Raw genomic sequence first — 27,302 nt, forward strand, 5'->3', positions numbered from 1 at the left:
ACCGAGAAGATAAATTGATTTAAGCACCTAATTTAAATTTGTATGTAATAACTTACTGTTAAAATTAGACCAAATATTTGTATCTATTGAATCAATATAATTATTTACAACATTACAAAAAATAATACAAACTCTTGTTTTCTTTTTATGTTAAAAATCAAAAAATACAAATTTGACTTACACAGGAACAATCCTGTTTACACAATTTAGTCTTACTTTTTTTAAAGAATATTTTTACTTTCAAACTAATTTATTTTAGAATTTAAACATATAAATTAGTATACACTCTTGTTTTCTTTCAAAGTTAAAATTTTAGAAAAATTGATGTAAATACACAGGAACAATCCTATTTATAAAATTTAGCCTTACTTTTTTTAAAGAATATTTTTACTTTCAAACTAATTACTTTTAGAATTTAAACATATAAATTAGTATACTCTTGTTTTCTTTCAAAGTTAAAAATAAAAAAATTGATGTAAGTACACTGGAACAATCCTGTAAATACATTTTAGCCTTACTTTTTATTAAGTAATATTTTAACTTTTGAACAAATTTCTTTTCGAATTTAAAAACATAAATTAATATAAACTCTTGTTTTCTTTCTAAGTTAAAAATAAAAAATTGATGTAAGTACACAGGAACAATCCTGTTAATATATTTTAGGCTTACTTTTTTTAAATAATATTTTAACTTTCAAACTAATTTCTTTATGAATTGAAAGACATAAAATATAGTAACTTCCAGGAACAATAGAGCAAAAAAAAAAGAAACGGACCTGATATTTATATTATATGGAATATTCTTTCCGTAAAAAAGGCCAAGTTGAGACAGGTTCTGATGCCTTTGTCCTCTTATTTGAACCTAGAACTAGCCAGTAACTTCCAGGAACAATAGAGCAAAAAAAAAGGAAACGGACCTGATATTTATATTATATGGAATATTCTTTCCGTAAAAAAGGCCAAGTTGAGACAGGTTCTGATGCCTTTGTCCTGCTTATTTGAACCTAGTACTAGCCAGTAACTTCCAGGAACAATAGAGCAAAAAAAAAAAANAATTTAGTTGTAGTATAGGTTAGTAAATTAGTATGAATGTGAATTATGAAAATGTGTAAATATTATGTGTGTATTTTAATTTATCACGTGTGGGAGGGTATAACAAACAAGATAACGAATCCCCTATTAAAAAAAAAAAAAGTGACTGACAGAGTGCCTTGGCCGCAGTAGCAAGCATTTCTCGAAAGTTGTAGCTACAATAATAGGAACTTATACTCTTCAGTTTTCGGGTTTATGATCTTAACTTATACTTTTCACTTTTTGAGCTCTTGGTGTTAAATTATAGTTTTCAGCCTTCAACATTTTTAGTTTTCAACTTTCAAGTTTATTATTGCTACCTATACTTTTCAGCTTTAGGGTTTTAATAGTAACTTATACTTTTCAGTTTTGGAGATTGTGATCGTTACTTATACTTTTCAGCTTTTAGGTTTATAATCATAACGTGTGCCTGTCATTTTTTGAGCTTATGATCTAAAATTATACTTTTTCGCCTTCAAGTTTATGATCTCTACTTTTACTTTTCAGTTTGTATGTTTAAAGTAGCTTATACTCTTCAATTTTTGAGCTCTTGGTCGTAAATTATAGTTTTCAGCCTTCAACATTTTTCGGTTTCAACTTTCAAGTTTATTATTGCTACCTATACTTTTCAGTTTTAGGTTTATAATAGTAACTTATACTTTTCAGTTTTGGAGATTATGATCGTAACTTATAATTTTCAGCTTTTAGGTTTATAATGATAAGTTATTCTTTTCATTTTTTGAGCTAATAGTCGTAAATTGTAGTTTTCAGTTTTTAGGTTTATAATGTTTTTCTTGTTACTTATACTTTTCAGCTTTTAGGTTTATAATCGTAACGTATGCTTTTTATTTTTTGAGGTGATGATGGAAACTTATACTTTTCAGCTTTAAAGTCTATAATTGCTACTTATACTCCCTCAGATTTTAAGCGCACAATTGTAACTTATACTTTCTACTTTCTGAGCTTATGTACGTAGATTGAACTTCCACTTTTTGAGTTTGATTTTGAGTCAAATACTTAGACCGCGAACTGACATGGTATCCCCGAGACTTAAAAGATAACAACTTAGCAGAAGAGATGGACAAATACAACTGCGTCTCTGATCAGGTTCTCCAAGAAAACTTTCAATACGCCACGAGTCTCCTCGCAGATCATGCCGGAAATACGCTTGATCCCTACCTCGCCTGGCGAGACGACGGATAGCGGGCTTGGTGATACCTTGGATGTTGTCACGCAATACCTTCTTGTGACGGTTGGCGCCTCCTTTACCCAAACCTTTTCCTCCCTTGCCACGTCCGGACATTGTCGCTTATCGTACCAGGCGATTGTGCTGGACAAATACGAAGACTTCTAAGACCTAACCTTACTTTACTGCGACCACTTTGGACATACGGAGTTGAACTGTGATTTCTGCCTAGCCATCCAACATCCAGCGCAATCCTTCCAATCAAAACTCCTCAGACAAATCGTCTAAACTCTTAACCTCACCACACCAACCTAACATTCCTTTTGTCAACGAACTGATCCGTTCCGATTCCAAAAATAAAATAGTAACCTCTCGATCCAACCCAACCCAACTGTCTGAGCCCCTCTACACCACGCCACTACGTCGTATTTATCGAAGATGGCCTCGAGACCTCTTTGCCACTTAATCCTTCACACTGAGTGCCAGCATTGGCATTCTCATGGCAGGTGTCCTCCGGGTGCAGCGATAGCATTAGTGTTAGTTTTTTGACAGCGTGAATAAAAACTGTGATCATATTTGTAATATGTGAAAATATGTAAAGGCTGCAAATAAATTAATTTTAAAAAAATATTTTTCTGCTTTTAGGTTTATAATCATAATTATAATTATAAATGTAAGTTATATTTTTCAGTCGTTTAGTCATATTGTGGTTGTAACATATAATTTTCAGTCTTTGAATGTATAATTGCCGCTGATAATCTTCAGTTATTTTATTATACGTTCTGATTTATTTATTTCCTTTTGTTTCACTGAATTATAGTGACATACAGACTTTCTTATGACTTAGAAGAATATTTCATTTTAATAAAGGGGTGTAATTCACGATGCCTCTTTGAAATGGAAACCCAAATTTTTACATCTCTTTCACAAAAAACAATATCGCCGTTATATACATTTGTTTTTCTTCTTTTTCACCACGAAGGACGCAAAGGTTTTATGGCATATTCCGTATTACAATCCGCAGCCGTAAAAACGTTTATTGCTCCCTTTCATTCCATTATTGCCCAAGCTTGATGATGACGGTTTTAACATTCGTTCGTTTTCAAAACGTTGGACTTCTAGAATGGATTTTACTGGCGAGATGGTATCAGTATGATAATTGAAATAAAATTATAGTCGGGTTATTTCTCACTCGGATTTTTAAATTAAGTATGTCAGCATCGAACGTTTAATACTTGTATGACAAAGAAAAATCTGGAAAAATGAAAAAAATTAAAAATAAACCGATAAAAACAAAACATCGGCTAAGAGGTAGGTTTTCGAGTCAACGAACCGTTCTTTTAGGAGGATTTGGAAAATCCGAATGACAAGTGGATCTATAACAACAGGTGTTGGATTTGGTCGGATTCTCAGGGAATCCTTTTCTACCGACCTTCAATCCATCGAATACTATCAAGGAAAACGGTTTGCATTAGTAAGCAGAAATTGGATTTTCTTTTTTACAAATCGTATAACCCAAGGGTGATGACGCGATAAAAATTGTTGGACTTGGTATGACGCACTTACCGACCCTTATTCGACAGAAATAACTTTTTTTTATTAAACTTTTAACGTTAGTTTATTACAAAATTATTTCATAAAAATGCACATAAAAAACACAAAGAACAAAATTCATCTCGATGAAATTGTCTGGAAGATAGCAATCATTATTTAATTAATTTATATAAAAATAACTGGATAAAAAAACTTGTATTTATAACAATTTTATATAAAAATAAAACCTTTTTTTAGTTGTAATTGGCAATATTTTTTTTAGACCATCCGACAGCTTGGTCATTTCACCCCCGAGCGCATGCGAAATATAACATCACACATTCAATACGCATTCACACAAATAATTATGGTATTTAGTTGAGATAAAAAAGTCAATGGCACGAGCGGGATTCGAATATACACAATAAAAAAAATCCCCTATTATCATAAAAAGCGGAACAGGAGACCCTGAATCAGGCTACCGTGTCCGAGAACCATTCTTAAATCCGGCGGCATGCCTACACGCTCTCTGTATGGAGCCAAGGCATGACACGCCTCTGTTATGACACATGGAACAACCTTTCTCTGAACAAGGGGCACCTATAATACAAATTATCCACGAATAATCTAGATCTTGTTGGAAGCTTTGCAGTAACAATTGAATTTGTTTCTACATCCAGATCAAGCCAAGATCCAGATTATTCATGAGTAAAAACGTAGTCGATACACCTAAAACTTAAAATATATTATTGTTCCATTAACTATGATTAAAAGGGATGAATATTTATTTATGAAATATATAGAAAAGATAATTTTATTTGAATGTAAAGGCTTGCCAGATTAGTAAATAATACAGTAATATTTATCGCAATGTTTAACAATTGTAAATTTTATATTTAAATATACTATCTTCATCCAGTTTTTTTAAAAAGAATGAATACCTTGTTACGAGATTTTAATTTAGTTGTACTAACTTTTTCAAAGGTTTAAAACTTTCAAGTTAAGATATGAGTGGAGCCGTTAAAGAGTTAAAAAAACGCCTTTCCAAATTCCAATTTTTAAGACCAGAATTGAATAAATTTTCTCAAAAATCTACGTGGATTGAAAGAAACTTTTTCAGCCGGTCTTGTACGCTTTTATCCCACTCCGATGTTTACGCAATTGACTAAAATCGTCTCAGGATTTGTACACCTGCGAAAATGGATTGAGGCAATAAAAAGCCCCCCTTGTTATGGAAATTATTTGAATTGAAAATAATTCACTAAATATTTACATCACGTCTCAGGCTGTAACAATTTTTGAACATATTGTTTTTCACTCTCCTGTATCTAGGGTTCGCCGAGATCCGGTTAAAAAAGGGACAGTCATAGAAATTGGGTTTCTAACTCAATAACCAAAGTAGAGCTTATCGTCACAGGAAAATTGCAAACCCTACCAGACACAAATTAGTTTAAAATTCGTATAAACACGACGTTAGGGTTTAATTATTTTTACCTTGCTCTCCTGAAACCGTTTACCCACCTTGAACAAATTGCATATTAATCCAGCTGTGTAATTATTAATTATTTATTTGTTATAAAAGTTAACGAATTGTAGGACGAATTTTCATTTAAAAAAACACACATTGATTGACACATTGTAGTACTGGCAAAAATATTTTTACCATATGAACTTTTGTAAAGGACACGATGACAAAATAACATATGGTGAAATTTCCAATCGTCTGACAGATATATTGAAAGAAGCTAGTAGACCTGGATGATCAATAAGCTCAATAACCGACTGGAATGTCACTCAAATTTAAGAATTGGACAAGATTGACAAAACAACACACAGAAAAACTTCTGATTATGTCGGGACGTCTAACAGACAAGCAGAGAGTCTAGGCAGAGCTGGATGATCCTACTGAAAGAAACATCAAACAGGCCTGGACTTTTTCTTCAGTAATTCAAAGGTGCTCAATAACCACGGAAATGTCAGAAAAAACCCGCAAAAGGCAAACTAACGGCTCTAAAACCGACAAGAGTAGGGGGGGAGCTGGAGTTTTCGGGATAAATCCAAAGACCGCACTGACGGTAAACCTAGGTAAATATGCTACAGTTTTCCAGGCTGAACTCATGGCGATTGAACACTGCGCGAGATACATAAAAATGCTAGGAATACATTCCCGGAAGATAGCCATCTTCTTTGACAGTCAGGCAGCTCTAAAACGCCCTAGCCTCATGGTAGCTGAAGGCAATGCATGGAGGCCCTGACGGACGTGACCTGACCCAGGCATGGGTCCCTGGAATAAGGGCATAGAGGTTGACGTGAACGAAAAGGTTGACATGTCGGCCAAAGCGGGGGCCAAGATGAACTCTCTGGGTCCTGAACCCTACTGGGCGAGAGGATACATCATCCTTCCACAACAGAAGATACATCTTAAAATGGATCTTTAATGATTCCAAAACTTGGTGGAACTATACCACAGGTATGTGGCACGCTAAAAGGAACATCCGCAAAATTTATGAAAGAATTACTGGAAGGCAGCCGCAACCGGACCAGGATTCTGATTGGACTCCTGAAAGGACATTGCCAGTTAAGAAAGCACATGCACCCGATAGGAGTACAGTCAGAAGAAACACTGTGCAGAACAATTTTATGTTTCTTTGAAGGTTTATGTAGGTGCATGTGCATGCAAGAACCAATTAGGACAGGAAAAACCACAAGCAAGGTCCTATACTAAGGAGCCTCTGGCAAACCTATGGAGGCTGATGACCTGAAGCTGGCCAGTGAATTATAAAACACAGGAGACCACCATAGATCTATTCGAGTCGTCAATTATCCCTATCCCTAAACACTGCAAATTATAAACTTACAAAAAAGCACGAATGACGACATACCACACAAGCTATGGCGATGGCGAAATACCAAAAATGTCCTTGAAGCATAACCAACGAACGTAGGTAGAACTGATTGATTAAGAAAGTAACCGACTTGTTCTAATCAAATTGATAAGAAAACCTAGAATGCTCAAGTTACAAACATATAAAAAGATTTGACTGAAAAAATAAGACGTAGACCAATTACTGAAGATGATGAAATGTTGAAACCTCTGACAAAGATAACCTGCGAGGCTAGATAGACCGCCATTATAGATTATGACAAATGCAAAACAAATCATGAATTTTTTTTTACTTTACAAACTTACTTAAAGGACACAACTGACAAAAATACACCCAGACTAACTACTGAAAATAATGAAATGACGAAAGGACTGATGGACTCATCCAAAGATTACTTATTCAGAGACGTAAGGAGATGATTATGCAATAATCGAATGGAATAAAATTCTATCAAACCCTGATTATGCTCACTTTGCTTTATCAACTTATATAAAGGGCATACCTGACAAAATAACACACGGACCAAAAACTGGATATGATGAAATGCCGAAATGTTTAAAAGTAATAAGCGAGAGTAGGATCTGGATGATGAACCTAATAATTAACTGAACAAATGTCTAACAAACCGTGAAATTCTGACTTTACGTTACAGAATGACAAAATAACACATAGACCAACTAATATAGTGAAATGAGGAAACGTCCGGCAGACATACCCAGTGAGACTAGGTAGACATGATCACGAATAAGCATAAGCATAATAAGCAACAGAAATATATCAACTCTGAAAATAAGCTCTTTAGCTTAATTTTTAACTTTAGAATTGGACAAGACTGACGAAATAACACACAGACTATGAATTGATAGACATGAACCTGCGAGAGTGCGATGACCTGTATGATGACAGTTGCCTGTCAGACTCTTTTTGGCATTCAGTGGTTAGTCTGTTGGTTATTTCGTCTATCGTGTCTTTTTGTAAGTTTTTAACAGCCAGGGGTCATTTATTTTGCCTTATGCGTAGCATATTAAGCCGTATACAAAATTGGGTCATTCAGCGTCTTTGAATTATGGTAGAAAATGTCCGGGTCTGTTATATGATTCTTCCATTGGATCAGGTCTGCCTAATCTCTCTGATTGACTGATAGAGTTGTCTATGAATTATTTCGTCAGTCTTGTACTTTTCATAAGTTTCTGTTGTAAAGCGGTCATTTTTAGGGTTTCCAGTCGAGTCCGTCGCTGAAGATTACGAAAAACCGAAACTCGTCTGACAGGCCAAAAGTTATACGTTACAGGTTTATCATCCCGCAGACAGCAGACAGAAGAAATCTTACTAGTCTAATTTTACAATTGTAATGGGATATGTTTGTGCATCATTGCTTTCTCATAGTTAAAAAGATTAAGTATTAAGCTAAACGAGTTTTGTCAATGGCGTTCATCCCTCGAGGGTTCATCAGCATTAGGAACAACCTTGGATATTCTTGGACTTGATTAAGAACGAGTAATGTTGTTAACATTGGAACTGGAGACGAGGTCTAGATAAGGGATAATGGTGATAAATCAACACCCCTGGCACCTTTCCTCCTTAGCAATAAATCACATTCATTGTTCTGACAAAAGTCATAAGATAATTTATTTCCATGGGCGGGCTTTAAGAAGAAATTATATTTTTATTTTGTCAATTAAGAATTATTTCCCTGTGTAATTAACATTTGCAAAGATCTCTCAGCCCTTGGCAAACAATCGTTGATTTAATCGTTTTGTTCTTGAAACGCTATTAAGATTAATTGTGTTTGTTTAGTACAAGACTGTTAACTCATAAAAAGCCACCGTATTTAGAACATTTAAACGTACTCAGAGAGAATTAATTTTTCAAAATTTTTAACCATTAAATCGTTACGAATAATTAATAAGAATATTGTTATCCTGGAAGTTTGGGAACGACGTTTGGAAAAAGCCTAAAAGTAATTCAATTAATGAAGGTATTTAGTTGAGATAAAAAAGCCAGTGTCACGAGCGGGATTCGAACCCACGACCTTCGGCTTGATACGCCGCTACTCTACCACTTGAGCTATCGTGACTTCGATCCACTCGGACACTAACTTCCCATCTCAACCCCACCTTTTTTTTTAATTTTCCCTCCTTTTTGCCATTTTTAAATGAATCTGAATGTAATGTTTCTTAAAAATCCAGAATACAAGAAAATTAATTAATGACACTTGCATACAATAAAAGTTGCGATTGCAATAAAATATCTATCTAATATTGAACTTTTGTTTATTTTTATTTATTTTATTCTGGCGAAATCCCAATATCTTTCAAAAACTATTGTATTTTGACAAAATCTTTTATAATTTTTGTTTTATTGTGTATACATTTTTTTCTAATTGTGATATTGTGTAATTATTTTTTCTTTAATTAGTTATTCCCCCTTTTTTTAAATAAATTTTCTGTTTTTTTCCCATAAATATTTTTTGTTTAACTTAATAAATTCCTTTTAATTAATAATTTCTCTTTTATCAACTAATGTCTATTTTAACAAAATCAGTCCATACTAGCTAAAAATTAAGGTTTAATTAGGTTGAATAAAACCAATAATTACAGGAAAACTGGCCAGCCAACGTTTTGTACTTTCGATTGCTACACTTCTACCAAAGAAAAAGAAAAGGTGGGAAATTGTTAGAACCAATCAAGGGAGGTAATTAGTAATTTACAGGCGTCTTTTCTTGTAAAAAATAAATACCCACTACGCTGGATCCTATTCGTGGCCGTTTAATTTTGTACGTTCTTGATTCTCGAGGAACTTAGACTCAAAAATTAATGAACTAATAAAACTTTACTTTCTAGCCTGCTGTAATAAATAAGCGGTTAAACTGAGTTAAATCGCTTGTGCGTGTCGTATCCGGAAACTACTACGTTAATATTAGTAATAAATAAAAACAAAAGTGTGTAATAATATTTTGGATGTGAGAATTTACGATGTAAGAATAAATCAGTTGTGAGCAATAAAACTCATTGAATATTGTCTCCTGTACTATTTCACTTTCTGTACGGTGCGTCCTAGAAAAAAATCAACTAATAATTGATTTATCCCTGTCAAAAAGGTCAAAGACCAAACAAACAACATCATTTTCCAGTCCACATGGACAAAGGGAAACCGGTCCCCTTAGGCGTCAGAAAAAGTCCAGAGGCGACGGTGAGGATCGAACCCACGACCGCGGGATCTACTAGCCGAGAGTCTGACGCCTTAACCACTCGGCTATCGCGGCCCCCACTGTGGCCCTTAAACCATATAAGTTAAATATTTTTGTTTTGTTTGTTCATGTTCTACAATAAAAAATTTCGAAAACTATAACTAGAAATAAACAATACTTTAAACATACAGACTAAAAGTAAAAGTTGAGATCAAACTTGCAGGCGAAAAAGTATAATTTTCGATCAAAAGCTCAAAAACTGACAGGCACACGTTATGATTAACACCCTAAAAGCTGAAAAGTATAAGTTACGATCATAATTTCCAAAACTGAAAAGTATAAGTTACTATTAAAAACCTAAAGCTGAAAAGTATAGCAATAATAAACTTGAAAGTTGAAAACTAAAAATGTTGAAGGCTGAAAACTATAATTTACGACCAAGAGCTCAAAAAGAGAAAAGTATATGTTACTTTAAACATCATAAGCATGTTAACATTAGATCATCAGCTCAAAAAATGACAAGTACACGTTATGATTATAAACCTAAAAGCTGAAAAGTTGAAGTAACGACCGTTAACTTAAAAAGTGAAAAGTATAACTTACGATTATAAACCTTAAAGCTGATATATAATTATCTGTTTAGAAAAGCAGATAATTATCTGTTTAGAAAAACAAATAATGTTTAGAAAAACAGATTATATACATATAGATTATCTATATATAATTATCTGTTTAGAAAAACAAATAATGTTTAGAAAAACAGATTATATATACAGATTATATAATTATCTGGGAATAAACTTATATATATAATTATCTGTTTAGAAAAACAGATAATTATCTGTTTAGATATGCCTTGATGCTTATTTCTTTATCCTTAACTTTCTCTTTTATCTTTAAAATAAACAACTATATTATAATCTAGGTACTCTTTTCAATTAGCTTGGACTTTAAAAAATTTGTTAATTATTTATGAAGTACCAACAAATTCCAAAACTTATTCAATAATCTGTGAACAACAGAACAGAACAACAACATTTCTGAACACATTAGCAAGAATGTTTAAGTTTGCGTGAATACCCTAAATATCGATTTTAAATTGCAATTTGCCAAATTGAAACAATGCAACCGTATAAAATGAAATTTGACATGTTAGTAGACACGGTTTATCATATATGTCTATTCCTAATGTTTATTCGTCGATGTTAAAATAAAACCGGTTTTAAACAGCGATCTTCATTTGTACTGAAACAAGGAAAAAAGAGGGATATGTTAAAAATATACCTTTTTTAACAACAGAGGGCCTGTAATAATGGCTTGCTGCCTAGGGTCATCCTTATCCTTTTTGTAAGTAACCAAAGGAGGCCGGCCCTGGATTAAGGGATTACGAGGAGCCACGACCAGATGAATAAGCAGCCCTTACCGCCTAAATATTCACAAATGTACATGTATTTATAAAGAGTAAAAATCCTGTTGAATAATGCAAAATTATGTCATTGATTATTTGATAATAAACTCGATAGTTTTGTTGAACTTGGCGAGAATATACGATTTTTGCATGATCAACTTGTGCCATATTTTATATATATATTTGATGTATTTATTTATGTAGCGGAATGATAGAGTTTGAACTCGGTACGCTTTGATCATCACGTTTGCGCCTTTAATCATTCCAGGAATGTATGATTTTTACGATCTGATAGCTGGAAGCTGATAAATTTCGCGTGACTAATCTATTAAATGAAAAAGACGTGTTTGGCAAATTCCAATTAACAACGGATCTCATGAATTAAAAACAAGGTGAAATATTATGGCTTTTAGTTATAATTTATGTAAATTGTGTGTCAAAGAGGACAAAGGATTGGCCCGAGTCGTTAGTGGGCCTTTTCGTGTTCACTTACCCCCCTTTACCATGTTTAATGGCCGGCTTAACAACATCAGGGGTTTTGTACGTTCCACAAATGAATTTCCCAAACTGCTCGACACCGGTTTGACTCTCGATAACAGCCGGAGTACGTTTCTAAAACGCATCCTTTGTGAAAACGTCGAGAAATTCGATACGTGAAACACTTTCGGACTACGTTAAAAGCCCTTTGAAACAGGGTTTGTTAACTTTAGAACAAAACTACACAAGAAACTTCACAACGTTTCGATAAATTCTACGAGGAGAAGACGATGAAACTTATCGAGTTTGAAGAAGGGGTCAAATGACCCAACTAAAAAGAGCTTTGAAATCCCGTTTACTGGCCTCTCAGCCCGCAAAACATCATTCTTTCAACGTACAATACTAATAATTTTCAAACCATTCAGCTTTTCTTTAAGTAAATTTCAAAAATATGCCTGCTATTTTTTTATTATGATAAAAAGCTGCGACTTTATTGGTCATTAAGCCTTGAATCTGTAAAAGTCAACGGTCCAGCCCGTCCCCATCAGAACCCCCAAACTCCGGCGCAGTGGCAGCTCCAGGCTTGGAAAGAACTGAACCCCACGGATCTCTCCCAACTGATGCTTTTAATCTTAATATTGTGCGCAGGGATTTATCGAGGGTCGTAGTCTAGTCACCATCGACACCTCCTCCAAGTTCGCTGGAGATTCCTTGATCTCAGAGTCAGTGTAGGCACCTCTCAATCCAGCACCTGAGGTATGCCAGAAGTCAGCCGCGCCACACCGCCAACACGGGGAACCAGCAAAGGAAACAAGAGTTGAGGGGATGTTAAATTATATCTATTAGTTGGAAGCCTGTTAAGAAGTTAAAATTTTTGTTTATTGATGTTGTTGCTTAGTATCGATTGAAGGTCTTTGGGGATTTGGTGGAGGGTTCTTGTAGAGGTGTATAAAGGACAATCTATTAACATGTGGGATATTGTGATACTATTTTTACAAAGTGGACATATAGGTTTAGTCGTTTTTTCAAGGAGGAAACTATGGGTGAGTCGGGAGTGGCCAATTCGAAGCCGGCTTAGGAGGGTTTCTTCTTTTCGGGAAGGTCTGGAAGAGGATTCCCATTTCTTTACATCTTTCTTTATTTCGAGGAGGTTGTTTCCTGCGCAGGCACCCCATTCACGCTTCCATGCTTCCAGACAAGCCGTCTAAAGTGACGGCAGAGGTCACTGAACAGAACTCCTCAGTGTGGAGTACCATCCAATGCCTGCTATTATGTATAAGTAGTAAAAGTAAGCGTTTGGGGATTTCAGATGAGACGAAGTATCATGCGATTGCCTGCGGTTGAACTTAGTTTAAAAAAGTTTCCTTTTTTCGGTTAATTTTTTTTCTATTTTTATTTAACAATATGCAACAATATGCTAAGTGCATTTTGAGTTATTTAAAGTAGTTCGTACTCCAAATACCGCCCCATACTATAAAACGATATGTTAGCATGGGCTCTGCACGGACATAGAACACGGTCTTTATGGCATCTGTTTTTAAAATAAACCTTCAAGTTTGAAACTTATAGAATAGGTTTTAAGCTTTCTGCATTAAATATTCAATGGGCAATTTTTCTTACAAGAGACTCAAACGACAAATTCAACATACATGAACATATTTACTTAATACAATATTTGTAGTTTTAAATATCAAATAAATATAACAAAAATTATTTTTAAAAATAAATATGCAATACGGAAATTTTAATCTATGATTACATACAAAACACACAAATATTTTTAGAGTCATAGTTACAACTTGATTTTTTTCCACCCTTAATGAAAAATTACAATTACTTAAGGTTTTTAGTTGAGATAAAAAAGTCAATGGCACGAGCGGGATTCGAACCCACGATCTTCGGCTTGATACGCCGCTGCTCTACCACTTGAGCTATCGTGACCTCGATCCACTCGGACACCAACTTCCCATCTCAATCCACGTTTTGAATATTCCCTCTTTTTTGCCATTTTTCAAATATCGTGTAGTATATTTGATTCTCGGTGACAAATGAAATGGCCACGGAGAGCTTTAGTGAAGATATACTTCATTTTAACTTATTAAATTCATTAGTTTTAGTTGTAGTAAAATTTAATGATTTAAAATGATGTACACTTCACTAAAGCTCTCCGTGGTCATTTCAATTATTGCCGAGAATCCAATCCGATTACCCGACATTTGAAGGATGGCAAAAAGGAGGGAAAATTCAAAAGGTGGGGTTGAGATGGGAAGTTAGTGTCCGAGTGGATCGAGGTCACGATAGCTCAAGTGGTAGAGCAGTGCCGTATCAAGCCGAAGATCGTGGGTTCGAATCCCGCTCGTGCCATTGACTTTTTTTATCTCAACTAAAAACCTTAATTAATTGTAATGTGTTAATTGGTCAAGTGGACCACGAAATTAGTTAACTTAATGAAAAAATTAACCGAGTTTAAGTTAAACGAATATTTTCTCTCTACCTACAAACCCTCCAATGTATTCCTACTTATATTATGGTATTAATTCTTTGGTATTGAATGTTATTGAAACCTCTGGATGACCAATTTTTTTATTTACATGACGACTGCACTTTAGATTTTGCCTGAGGGGGTTAACATTTGTTATTCATTGAATCGTACAGCTTTTTTCCGTCTCTCTTTCTTTAAAATATCATAAAACCTAGGAAGTTAGGAAACGTAAACGTAATCTAAAATTCTTGCATTTGAAAAAAAAAATAGATTCTTTGAAGACCATATGATTTTAAATAAAATAATTATCGTCTTTATAAAATAATACATTTTGTAATTGTACGGATTTCATCATACATATTTACAATATATCTTCAGGGGAGTTAGCAAATAACTCGTAAAATCCATATAAAAATTAATTAAAATTAGAATTAAATATTCCCCAAAATAAAATATAAAAATAAAGGGTTTTCTTTTAAATTGAGATATATTTATATGTTTCAGTTTGGTAAAGAAATTTTTTGACCTTTTTTCAAGGGGAATTCTGTATTTTAATCATTAATTTTACAATTTTTAAAATTTTTATTGAACTCAATTTTCATATGGTATTTTATATAATAGAAAATAATTTTATAATTCAACGTTTTCTCAAATATACAGGAATTTTAAAACAGAAGAAACCTGCCGTATTATACTTTTTTTAAAATAAAAACTATGAAATATTTTTAATTAACTTATTATATTATATATTATTATATTTTATACCAACTCCTAATTTTTTAAGTGCTTTAAAGAAAGGTTAATTAGATTTAATAAAAAAAAGGAATAATTTAAAGTTAAAAAGGATTACCTTGAAGTTAAAAGGATTAATATGACATTTAAAAAAAAAGGATAATATAGTGTGAAAAAGTGAGTTCAATTTAAAAAGAGTTATATAATTGTTTTTAAGTGTGCAATATAAATATATATATTTTAACCAATATATATATATATTGGTTTTTTTTAGATATTTTTCAAGAAGAATGTATTTTAATATTTAATTTTACATTTTTTCTAACTTTTAATTAAACTCAATTTTCATATGGTATTTTATATAACAAAAATTCAATCTAAAATAATTTTAATTAACATATTTATATTTTATACCAACTCCTATTTTTTTAACGATTTAAAGAAATGTTAAGTTCAAATTAAAAAAAGGAATAATTTAAAATTAAAAAGGTTTACCTGGATGTTAAAAAAATTAATATGAAATGTTTAAAAAAGTTAATTTGGTGTGAAAAAAGTTATTTCGATTTAAAAATGGTTAATTTAATTGAAAAAAAGTAAATATATATTTTTTTAATGTCTCAAATATACAGGAAATTTACTTTACATGCTCGTATTTATTATTATACCAGCTCCTAAGTTTTAATGATTTAAAGAAATGGTTCATTTGAAATGAAAAAGAAGATAATTTAGTGGGAAAATAGCTAAATTAAAATTAAAAAAGTGAATTTGATAAAAAAAAGTATATTTTAATATTTTTTTAAACATCAATATGCAAGAATTTTATTTTACATACTTATATTTTATAACAGAAGTAATTTTTTATGCTTTAAAATGTGAACGCAAATAGTTATATTTCTGATTAAATTCTGATTTAGGGTGTTTATTTACTTTATTTTAAAGAAAATTTATTTTACATACTTGTACTTATTATACGAGCTACTAATTTTTATTGTTTTAAAGAAATGGTTCATTTGAAATTTAAAAAAAGATAATTTGGTGAGAAAATAGTTAAATTAAAATCAAAAAGGTATATTTTAATTTTTTTTTAAATATCAGATAACAAGAATTTTATTTTACATACTTATATTTTATAACAAAAGTATTTTTTATGCTTTAAAATGTGAACGCAAAAAGTTATATTTTTGATTAAATTCTGATTTAGGGTGTTTATTTACTTTATTTTAAAGAAAATTTACTTAACTGCTTGTATTTATTATTATACTAGCTACTAATTTTTATTGTTTTAAAGAAATGGTTCGTTTGAAACTTAAAAGAAGATAATTTGGTGGGAAAATAGTTAAATTAAAATAAAAAAAATTAATTGGATAAAAAAGGTATATTTTAATTTTTTTTAAATATCAGATATACAAGAATTTTATTTTACATACTTATATTTTATAAAAGAAGTATTTTTTGAATGTGAACGCAAATCGTTATATTTCTGATTAAATTCTGATTTAGGTTAAATTATATGTTGTCAAATGAAATACAAACACCCCCTATCAAGACATATTGTCACGATGAAAATTTATTTGAAAAAATTCAACCGCATGGTTTTTTTTTGGTTTTTTATGTTGTGTTGAAACCTTTATAAAATGTTTAAAGTTACATGACATAAAATAAATGGATCTTTCTAAACGTATCTTTGCATTTAATTTGTTTTCTTTTGCGACAGTAGCACGCTTGTTAAAATCGTTTGAAACGAATCCCTCGGTCATGCATAACAAATGCTCACGCGATCTCTCAAATTATGACATTGCAATCAACATGCATTGAAAATTATCAACTTTGAAATTGGTTTATTTATTTGATTCGAATTGAGAATTTCATTAAATAATGAGAATTATTAAGCGAATTAACGCAGGGATAAAAAGTTTTATTGACTCACGTACTAGAAAACATGAATTTTCAATAAACGCTTCGTTAAATCTGCTTATCCTCTGTAAACATCACTTCGTTTCACACGTAAATTAATAGAGATTCTGAAATTGTTAACATGACTCGTTGCCCGCGCGAAAGGTACGAAAGTAAACAATTTCAATTACAGAAAGAAACAATTGCCTTTTAGGATGAAGATTTTGTTTAAAAAATTAATGAAAGTGGGTGAGAATTTACAAAAAATTCATAAAACCATACCGTTTCTTTTGTTTAAAACTACTCTGTGAAAAAACTTCTGTTAAGGTTTCTATAGGAATTACATATTCATAAAACATACGGTGATCAAACGATTGAAAATAAACGTCCTTTTTGAAGGATAATCGTTTGAATCTAAACAAGTCCTATCTAAAAAGGAAATCGGTCCGAAAGAATAAAAAACATGGTTATAGATAAAAGATTGTACGGTAAATTACGTTTTTGATAAATTAGAATCCGCTCCAACAATCGATATTGTCCTCCTGAGAAGAATTGCAATCCGATAGCTAAAAGATGGAAAGGAGACTACAATGGTAAACTTGGATGCGTCAGATTCTGCGAGATGAGCCTAGGAAGACCGGGCCTTTTTTACAATTTGGATAGACAACTCGTAGCAGAAAAGGTGGAAGGCTAACCCACGAGCCAGATGATCCTGGTTTCCAAAAGATTTCTCCACCATCCAAATAATAACGGGACATGGAAATTTAATCACTTACCTGTACCGGTTACTCAATTCCACTCAACTACTCAGTACTCCATATGCTGACTGCCCAGTAACTATCCTTTTGGTAGCATCAACCGAGGAAAAGCTGCAACTAAGATCCTACACTAAGGAGCCGCTATGCGAGACTGATTAACAACCGGAAGCTAGCCAGTAAGTTGTAAAAAACAGAGGCCACTCTTATCGTAGTGCAGGTCTTGTGGCCGCCTCTTTTATCCCTATACCTTACTTTATTCCTTCTTTACTGCTATCTCCCATTGTATTTCAACAACTTAACTACACGGCAATCCTCTCCTCAAACGTCGGTCCTGTTACTTCTATCACCAACCTCCAATCCCATCTTCATATGCTTGAACCCTGCTTTAGATAGTAGAGAATCACGGTAAATAATAAAAAATCTACTACTACTATATGTCTATTGTTAAATATATATACAAAGTTTACAGATCGGCAGTATATATTACAGAGCAAGAAATACGTTCCTCATGGTTTAAAACCGTCTGAGGGAGTCTAGCACATAAACTTGTATAACTAAAATCTCTCTTATTTACAAGTAATTATAATTAATATTTACAAAAGGAATACATACATTCTTCAAAAATTTCAGTAATGTAATAATAGAACATAATTATATAATAATAGCTGATACATGGTTGCAAATATATACATCTCTTATTTATGATTACCTATAGTGCACATAACTCAATAATAAAATAAACTAAAGTAAAGTAAATGGAAATTATAAAAGTAAAAATAAATAATAATGCAGTACATTATCTACCACAAGAGATAATAGTAAAAAACAAAACAAATAATAAGTGTTTAAAATATAATATTTAGGTCGAAGATGAGCTTTTTACCTATTCAGGGGAATCCGACAAAAGAAGCCGCCTCCACCCTCACCAGGTGCCTTTGATTCTGGCTCTGAGAGAATAAGCCTCTTTGCAGAAATTTACCAAGACAGCCCAATCCTTGGCATTAATATATTCTAGCAGAATCTCCCTAGACAGAGTTTCCCTACCAAAATAGTGTTTCCTGACAATGGTCAGTGCAGGGCAAGTTGCCAAGAAATGGAACAAATCCTCCCGCTCTGTACCACTACAAAGTTCACAGTTAATATCCTGCTGCTTGAAGTGTTTGTAGTTTAAGTTAAACAGATCCCCCCGACACATAATTATCCACCGCATGCTATCTGAGGGTAGCGAGAGATCCATTAGATAATTTGGGGATTTGAAAAGAAGCTCTCTATGGGAAACTGTCTGAATTGGCTAAAGCCGTGTAATATTGTCTCTTTATATTGTCACAAATGGACCGTCGAACTAGTCCCAAACCATCCCTCCACAGTTCAACTCTGTCGATATTGTTCCGGTCTAAGGGCAGGTCCAAATTAAATTGCATGATATGCCTTTTTATTTCCTTAAACCAATACATTTCTTTATCTACTATCTGCTTGGCTAGGATCTACGAAATAAAAAATCTAAATGCATAGATTTTACTCTTAATCATGTAACTCTCCGACCTGTCTATTTATACAGCATTCCAATTCCTCCATCAAAATACACGAAATCTTCCACTTTATTTTGACGAAAGGCTTAGTGGAATCCACGACTAAAACGAATTGAATGTACCTTAGATATAAAATGCTTAAAAAACTACTTTACAAAAGATCTAAACTGACATTACTTAACAAAAAATTATTATTCACTATCCTGCCCCCCCCCCACCAATTTGGACTTACGGACTTGAACTGTAGGAGACAGACATCACAATCCACAATCTTTCGCACAACAGTTGATGCTCCATTCTTCATCATTAATCGTACTATCGACTTCGATCTTAACACACCTACGTCGTAAACCTGGTCCTGTACCGCTTAATAAATTTCAGACCAAACTATCATCGAAGTCATCGCAGAGGCAGTTGGCGTTTTTCAGAGCGTGGGCTGTAGCACGATTCAGAAAGACTGGAAGCGCCAATAGGAGGCGTGGTAGTGGATCTCAGAGCATTATCTTACCAAGGGAGGACAGAAATATTGTCATTGCTGCAAGACGGAACTCTTTCCATAGTGCCTATGGAATCCTAAATGAAGTACAAGTACGATTCGTAATCGTTTGTTGGAAGTTGGTCTCACATCGTATGACCTGCAGAAACAGCCCGCCACCAGCAACTAGGAGAATATGGTGTATACTCGGTTGTCCTTAAAAGGACAATGAGGATCTTTAACGTCCGCACCTAGCCTATTCGGCCTTATGGGACGATTTGATTCTTAAGATAAGAGCCGACGCACCTCCACAGACAGAATGGTGTTACTGCCGCAGCAGTGGTGTAGAGGTAGCTCAGCCACGAAGGCCCAAGACAACCTCGCTCCCCGCTTGCCCATTCCGAGTGGTCAGGTCTGCATTAAGCATCAGACCGCATGCCGCGCGCAAAGGGCTACCTAAGCCAAAATACATAAGCCCGGTCTCCTGCGCAGTCCCTAGATAGAGAAGGCCACTCTATCTCCCAGAGTATTGGGGCTTCTTTAGCGTAGAAACTACCGTATCCGCTTCGGCCGAGTTTTCGTTTAAAGTGGAATGCTAACCACCCGCCTACGGTAAAAGCCTCCAATCCACCTCAGCCTACACCTACGTGTAAAGCATACTCGAGTAGGAGCAGCCGATTCACTACTCGTTTCCATCCGCCACTACTCACGCATTCAAGGGACTTTTCAGCATAATCATTGCATCCTCAACGCTTATACGCTGCCGTCCGATCCGGCGTATCCCGTGAGGCCAGGTGTATAACGGTAGTCATATGCAAGTTTCGTGCGAAGGTCAGAGGTAGAAGACAGCCTCTTCTCTATGTTCCCGCCAGGGGCGTCACCACGAAACCTACGAATCCATTCCCAGTGTAACAGGGGCTGAATTTTGGAACATTTCTGTTACCCCGTAGTATGCACCCCTCCTCCGTCTATGCAGACAGGATCTGGTACCCCTACCACATTATACCACCCTCGTGTGCTTCTGATAAGGCACCCGCCGCCCATGCCGACCCGAGTGCAGCTTGTGCTTTAGAGAGGCTGCACCTTTATTTTGCGCCCGGACACCCCCCTTGTAACCAAGGGTTGGGAGGGGGTCACCGGATATAATGAAGGAACCTGGATTGAGAAAGGGACGTGGATGAGGACACGAGGTGCACCTTTTCAGGGCCCCGAGCCTTAAGCACATTACACCACCCGTCATCGCTGTAGTTCCACATTGAGTGGATGCCCCATTCAGGGCAGTTTGGAGGAGGCAGTGTAATGTAGGTTGGGATTTATACTGGAGGGCGAACTGGACGTCATATTGTTGAATACAACCTCACCGTAGTACGTTTGTCCAAGAAATCACTCAAACCAGGGATCTTATTCGCAGAGATTTTCGATTTCTGGATGACAATGCCAGACCCCTTAGAGGCAGAGTTGTTCATGTTTAGAAAACTGGGAATTTCCATCCGCTCCTTCTCCCATTGTCTCCAGACCTCAATTGAGCACATGTAGGATGCGTTGCAGAGAATGTTCGATGACTATCCGCAGCTAGTTGACCCGCAACAACTGAATACAGCGTTGCAACACCAATGGAGTGAAAATCCTTATGAAATTAGTGACAACCTTTATTAACAGTTTGCCTAATAGGTGCACAGAGATTTTGCTAACAGAGGACACGGTATTAATTGTTTAAAAAAATTATTCTGTCCAATAAACAAAATTATGGTATCAAAACCTTTTGTTTTGTTAATTTTCAAATTCTCTTAATTAAATTTTCCTTCAGTAAAAAAATAATAATTTCTAATAAATTTTAATGCAATTTATAATAAAATAAAAATGCTAGGGAATCAAGTACTACAAAATTTATATAAATTTATATCCCAATTCATTTTTGAGCAGTTTAAATATATAATTTTTGCTTGTTGCATTTTGTATGCAGTTGTAAAATAAAAAATGCTCCAGGAGAGTCAAATTTAGTGCCGGAGTAATGATCAGAACTTAATTGCAACGGCTTTAAACAACACCTTAGAATTAATTGTCAATCAACGCAGAACAATACAATGCTCGATATTTCCCGGCGAATTCTTTTCCCCCTGTCAATTTCCTTGAATTTTTCCCCTTTTAATCACTTCGGAGTTAAAGCCCTCAAGTTTCCGGCATCAGCTGTTAACTTGTTTGACAAGTCAATTCGTCATTGTTGAAAATTTAATTGAAAACTTGCTGTCGAACTTGTTGTTTAATTATTTTCAATCGCTGCTCTCTTTCCATATAATAAAATTATAATTCATATATAATGTACCTATAACGACCTAATTTGATATTCTCTAATATGTTCCGTTTTTTTATCGTTAATGAACAAAGTTGTGTCCTATTTCACACAGATTCGTACTAAAACGTTCGTTAAAACGAAATTCGATATAAAAATTTTCCCCTATTCAAAATTTCCCGTAAGTCATCAAACACCTCCCCTCAAATCGTACACATCGTCCAATCTGTCATTAATAACAGATCGACGATTGGTTTATTCTACGTTCCAATACATCTTCATCAGGAACGTCAATCCAGTAGGGAGCAAAGTTCGTCTCTCAGGGGCTTTGGTGATGATTACGACGTTCTTTCATTGTCAAATCAATTAATGGTTTATTAATTAATATCTGAAGGAAATATTTAATTAAATTGTTTATATTTGATTGGATTTATTAAGATTGAAATTCAATATTGTCCAGATGGTATCGTCTGGATCGTATCATGTGTAATTTCATCGTAATTGGATATTAAATCTTAGTTATAATATTGTTATTGCTATTAATACGCAATTAATATTTTGTGCCATTTTACATAAACTCTTTATATTTTATATTCTAGCTATAAAAAATCAGAAAATACTAAATAATACAAAAATTATTTCCAAGAATTTACGTTTAATCGTTTAGAAAAAATATAAAGATTTTCTTCTTAAAAACATTATTTCAATAATATCTCATCTTTGTATGTCAGGCGGGTTTCGTATATTCAAGATCAGGGTTATAAGCAGGTTGATGCACTGGCAAAAACACATCAATGATCGGAAATCACCAAATTATAAGATAATGAATGAATGAATGAATGAAAAAGTACTTTATTAGATAAACAAAAGAGAGTAAAAAAAATTGTACATAATCAAAAAGCACATTTCGGCAATGGTTATTAATCGTCTGCCGGAGTGGGACTATACATTTTTAATAAACAAGGAACATATTTCTTCTTAAGGAATAAACAAAAGAGAGAGAAAAAACTATATAAATAATCTAAAATAACATATCTATTTATGCATATATAAATAACCAGGGTGTCTCTGATATATGCAGTAAACATTTAATAGTTGAAATAAAAAACAAGCGTTTTCCTGTAGTTCCAGGCTTCCATCGCAAACTTTACCAGATTTAAAGACTCGGGGTTATTTAATAAAGAGATTAGGTGCTCTCTTGTCAACGTGGGCAAAGCAACTCAGCTAAAACTGGGCATTCTGCTAGAAAATGAAAACAGTCTTCTCGAGCCTGCCTGTTGCAGAGAGAGCACCTATCGGAACTATTGACTCTTGTGGGGTTATAATTGAGGTACAGTAACTCGCACCTAATTTTGAAAAACTAGCGGAATGGATGGAATTTTAGAATCTTGCGCTATGTTCAAGAAAGGTTGGCTGATATTAAGGTCCTTATAGAGCAAAAATCTAGAGGAATTCTGAGCATGGAGGAGACATTTCACTGTGTGAGAAGTGCGGATATTGTTAATTAATTTTGAATGTAAAAGTGGCCACTCTTTGAGATTGTCCAGGGAAAAATTGTCATTCAACTGAAATAGTTGAGCCAAGTTATTCCAGGAAGAAAACCATGATATTTTGGATCTTATGATTTCCAGCGCTGTATTCTTAGGAAGGCGGTAGTTAGGAAGGTTTAGGACCCTGTAGACATAGAAGTATGTAACTGTAATGTAAATTGAAACAAAAGTTCAACGGAGGTTTCGAGGTAGATCATGTAGTTAGGGGTGAAAGAAGGGAGGTGATAAATTTTACGGATAAAATAGCGTTGTAGGGATTCAACTGTTTCATAGCGGTGGAAACCCCAAGCCTGGGAAGCGTAGGACACAATCGAGCGGCAAACCGCCAAAAACAGCCTGTATTTGCTGCACACCGGGACAAGATTATTGGAAGTGAATTTAGCCCAAATTGAATTCATTGCATATTTTGCAATATGAGTTTTTCGCTTGAGATGAACATTGAGTGAAAATTTATGCGAGAGCCCTTAAAATACCAGCGTTCATTAGCCGCAAGCCTGCCTCCCCTACGAAATACCATAATTTTGGATTTGTTTAGGTTGACCGAAAGATTCCATTTATTACAGTAAGTCTCTAAGGCATTAATATTTTTTTGCAGGGTAACCGGTGAGTCTGACAGAATCACAATATCGTCCGCGTACAAAAGAATCTTTATTTCAATATTTCCGTAGCGTATACCGTATTCAAGACAATCCGGGAGATCGTCGAGGAAAAGGGAGAATAATAAAGGACTCAAGTTACATCCCTGTCTGTCGGTGGTGATCGGAAACCACCAAATTATAGGATAATAACCCTGACGTTCATTAGCTGTTTAGATATTTTATATATGATGATATGGATAGAAAGTTGGGTTTTTTCTTCAAGCACAGCAGCATTCTAGCTTATTGTGATTTCCTTTTCTTAGTTCAGTGCAATGGAGTCGATCCTTCGCCTAAGGAGTAGTCAATAGTGGCAGTCTTTGCTACAATTCCATTCCCTGGGTTTTCTTTTCAGGGCTGTTTCTTTCTCGTCATTGCATAATGTACAAATGGAATCATCATTGCATACACCCATATGTATATGTTTTCTCAGATGCCAGTGACCGGTATATAGTCCTATTACTCATACTGGCAAACTTACAGATAAAGAGGGCAAAACTCAGAGTAATGATAGGGCTATATACCCAGAAAACATGTACGTTACAAGGGTACATTCAATGATCACCCCATTTTTAGGTTATGTAATGAGGGGGAAGAAACTGCCACCCATATTTTTCGAATGCGAACAGCTCAATAGAGACTTAACCTGAGATAAAAAGAAACCAAGGGAAAAGACATGTTGCAGCAAGAGTCAATGACCTAGCACTCCTTATGAGGAGGATTGAGTCGCAAACTAAGCAACTAGGAAAAGATTATTTTTGGCTTGAAAATCACATCTGCCAAATACTTTAAGGGCAAAACGCGGAGACATCTTCACAGCTTGACTTCTAGAGATATGCATCCCTCTCAGGACGTATCAGAAGGATAAAAAAGCACCATCACTTAAGGTGCTATGGAAATGTCCACGTGCCTCCCATTATCTGGGGCTCAAAACGTGCAGAACACCCAGAAACCACCCCTTACGGCGGCCACTAAACCGCCCCACCCACTACTTAAATAACTTTATTAACTACAATTAAGCAGGGTGTTCGGCTACTCCTGTAACAAACTTTGCCAGTAGATTCTTCATTCAAAATGGAACCAAAAAGTACGAATTAACTATGGTCTGATTCTCAACAGTTTCGGAGTTATTCACCTTTTTCTGATTTTTAAGATATAACGACCTTGCTTCAAATAAACATTGATAACTCTAAAACTGAAAATTTTTGAACAAATCCGTTGATCCCATTGAAAACTACGTTACATTTCAATAAGATGAAATCAGTAGTAAGCTTATAAACATTTCAATTAATTAAGGTCGTGGTCCGCTTGACGAATTAATATATTTCAATTAATTACTTTTGATTGACTTGTTTATCTCAATTAAAACCTTAATTAATTGAAATGTAACAATTGGTCAAGCGGACCACGAAAACTAGTCAATTTAATAAGTTTAAATGAAGTATACCTTCACTAAAGCTGTCCGTGGCCATTTCATTTGTCGCCAAGAATCAAATTGATTACACGACATTTGAAAAATGGCAAAAAGGTGGAAAAATTCAAAAGGTGGGGTTGAGACGGGAAGTTGGTGTCCGAGTGGATAACTCAAGTGCTAGAGCAGCGGCGTATCTAGCCGAAGGTCGTGGGTTCGAATCCCGCTCGTGACACTGACTTTTTTATCTCAACTAAAAACCTTCAATAATTGAAATATATTATTTGGTCAAGCGGACCATGAAAAACTAGTGAACTTGTAAACATTGAAGAAATAAGCGTTTTAGTAACCAGACATTGAAAAAAAATTCTTTTTCAAAGTTGAAACATGATTGATTCTAAACTACTATATCCCAACCCAGAGGCCGTAAATTTCAGAAAACGTACTCCATTTAATATCCTTTTTAAAGGTGTAATTGCTTTCTTAATTTCTTTTTTCAAACATGAAGAAATTGACGATGGAAAGATAAAAACCATGATTGACGGATTGGTGAGGTGGAAAAAAAGAATGTAAAAACTTAAGGAATTTCGAATGAATTTATTAAGCCTTTTTTTTAAGTTAGGCTTGAAACCGAAATAGTGCAATTGTTTACTTATTTACCAACACTACTATATCTTTGATTAAAGGATTATTGTATTATTATTATGTATTATGTATTATTATTGTGTTATTACTCTAAAAAAAAAGAGTTTTAAGATTCAAAACGTTTTTAGTTCATTTATTCAAAATTTCCATCTTATTCTTCTTTAAATTCCATTCTTTTTTTTCCATCTTACCAATCCGTCAATCACGGTTTTTTACCTTTCCATCGTCAATATCTTCATGTTTGAAAAAAGAAATTAAAAAAGCAATTACACCACTAAAAAGGATATTAAATGGAGTACGTTTTCTGAAATTTACTTGTCTCTAGGTTTGGAAATAGTAGTTTAAAATCACCATAGTAAGTTTTTCAACTTTGAAAAAAAAATATTTTTCAAAGTTCTGACTACTAAAACGCTTATTTCACAAACGTTTACAAGTTTAATATTGATCACATCTTATTGGAAATTTTTACGTACTTTTCAATAGTCTCAACGGATTTGTCAAAAATCTTTTAGTTTTTGAGTTATCATTGTTTATTTAAAATAAGGTCGTGAAATCTTAAGCAATCGGAAAAAGTGAAATAACTCCGAAACTGTTGAGATTCGGACCATAGTTAATCAGGACTTTTTGGTTCCATTTTGATGTAGAATCTACTGGTAAAGTTTGTAACACGAGTAGCCGAACACCCTGTACATAGCTTCTCTGATTTTGGGTTTACTAACTAGGAAAGTACTGTAAACCAGAAGGCTGCAGTAGTTGGGGAATAAAAAATGTCCAACTAACATATTTAACTTCGTGAATAGGTTTAAAATGAAAAATGTAGTGATTTTTTATGTCTATTCTATTTTTTTCTTTTGAATAATACAATAAGCCAGAAGGCTGCAGTAGTTGGGGAATAAAAAATGTCCATCTACCATATTTAACTTCGTGATTAGGTTTAAAATGAAAAAGGTAGCGATTTTTTATGTCTATTCTATTTTTTTCTATCGAATGATTATATACATTATAACGTAGATAGAATAATAGAAAAAAATTACTAGGGTAAAAATGGTGTGCTAAGAGTAAATGGGATCTTCCAGCAGATTTTCAATAGGTCCGTTGATTTGCCAGGGGCAGAAAAAACCCATCATCAACGTAACCGCCGTCATCATAAAAG

The 27,302-nt window shown here is 34.0% G+C and overlaps 1 protein-coding gene and 1 long non-coding RNA gene across 2 annotated transcripts in view; one reads left to right on the forward strand and one right to left on the reverse strand.

The window, feature by feature from the left end:
• Positions 1–27,302, forward strand: part of LOC106669850 (RYamide receptor) — a 165,004-nt gene that overhangs the window by 120,437 nt on the left and 17,265 nt on the right. The gene's annotated exons all lie outside the window — the stretch shown is intronic.
• LOC106669859 lies at positions 4,632–5,413 on the reverse strand. The gene is made up of 3 exons (XR_001341001.2): positions 5,284–5,413; positions 5,063–5,220; positions 4,632–4,980 (listed from the first exon to the last, which is right to left on the reverse strand). It is a non-coding gene; the product is annotated as an uncharacterized LOC106669859 (long non-coding RNA).

This window comes from Cimex lectularius, unplaced genomic scaffold (assembly GCF_000648675.2).
Source record: "Cimex lectularius strain Harlan isolate CLEC.00 unplaced genomic scaffold, Clec_2.1 scaffold187, whole genome shotgun sequence".
NCBI classification, from domain to species: Eukaryota; Metazoa; Arthropoda; class Insecta; order Hemiptera; family Cimicidae; genus Cimex; species Cimex lectularius.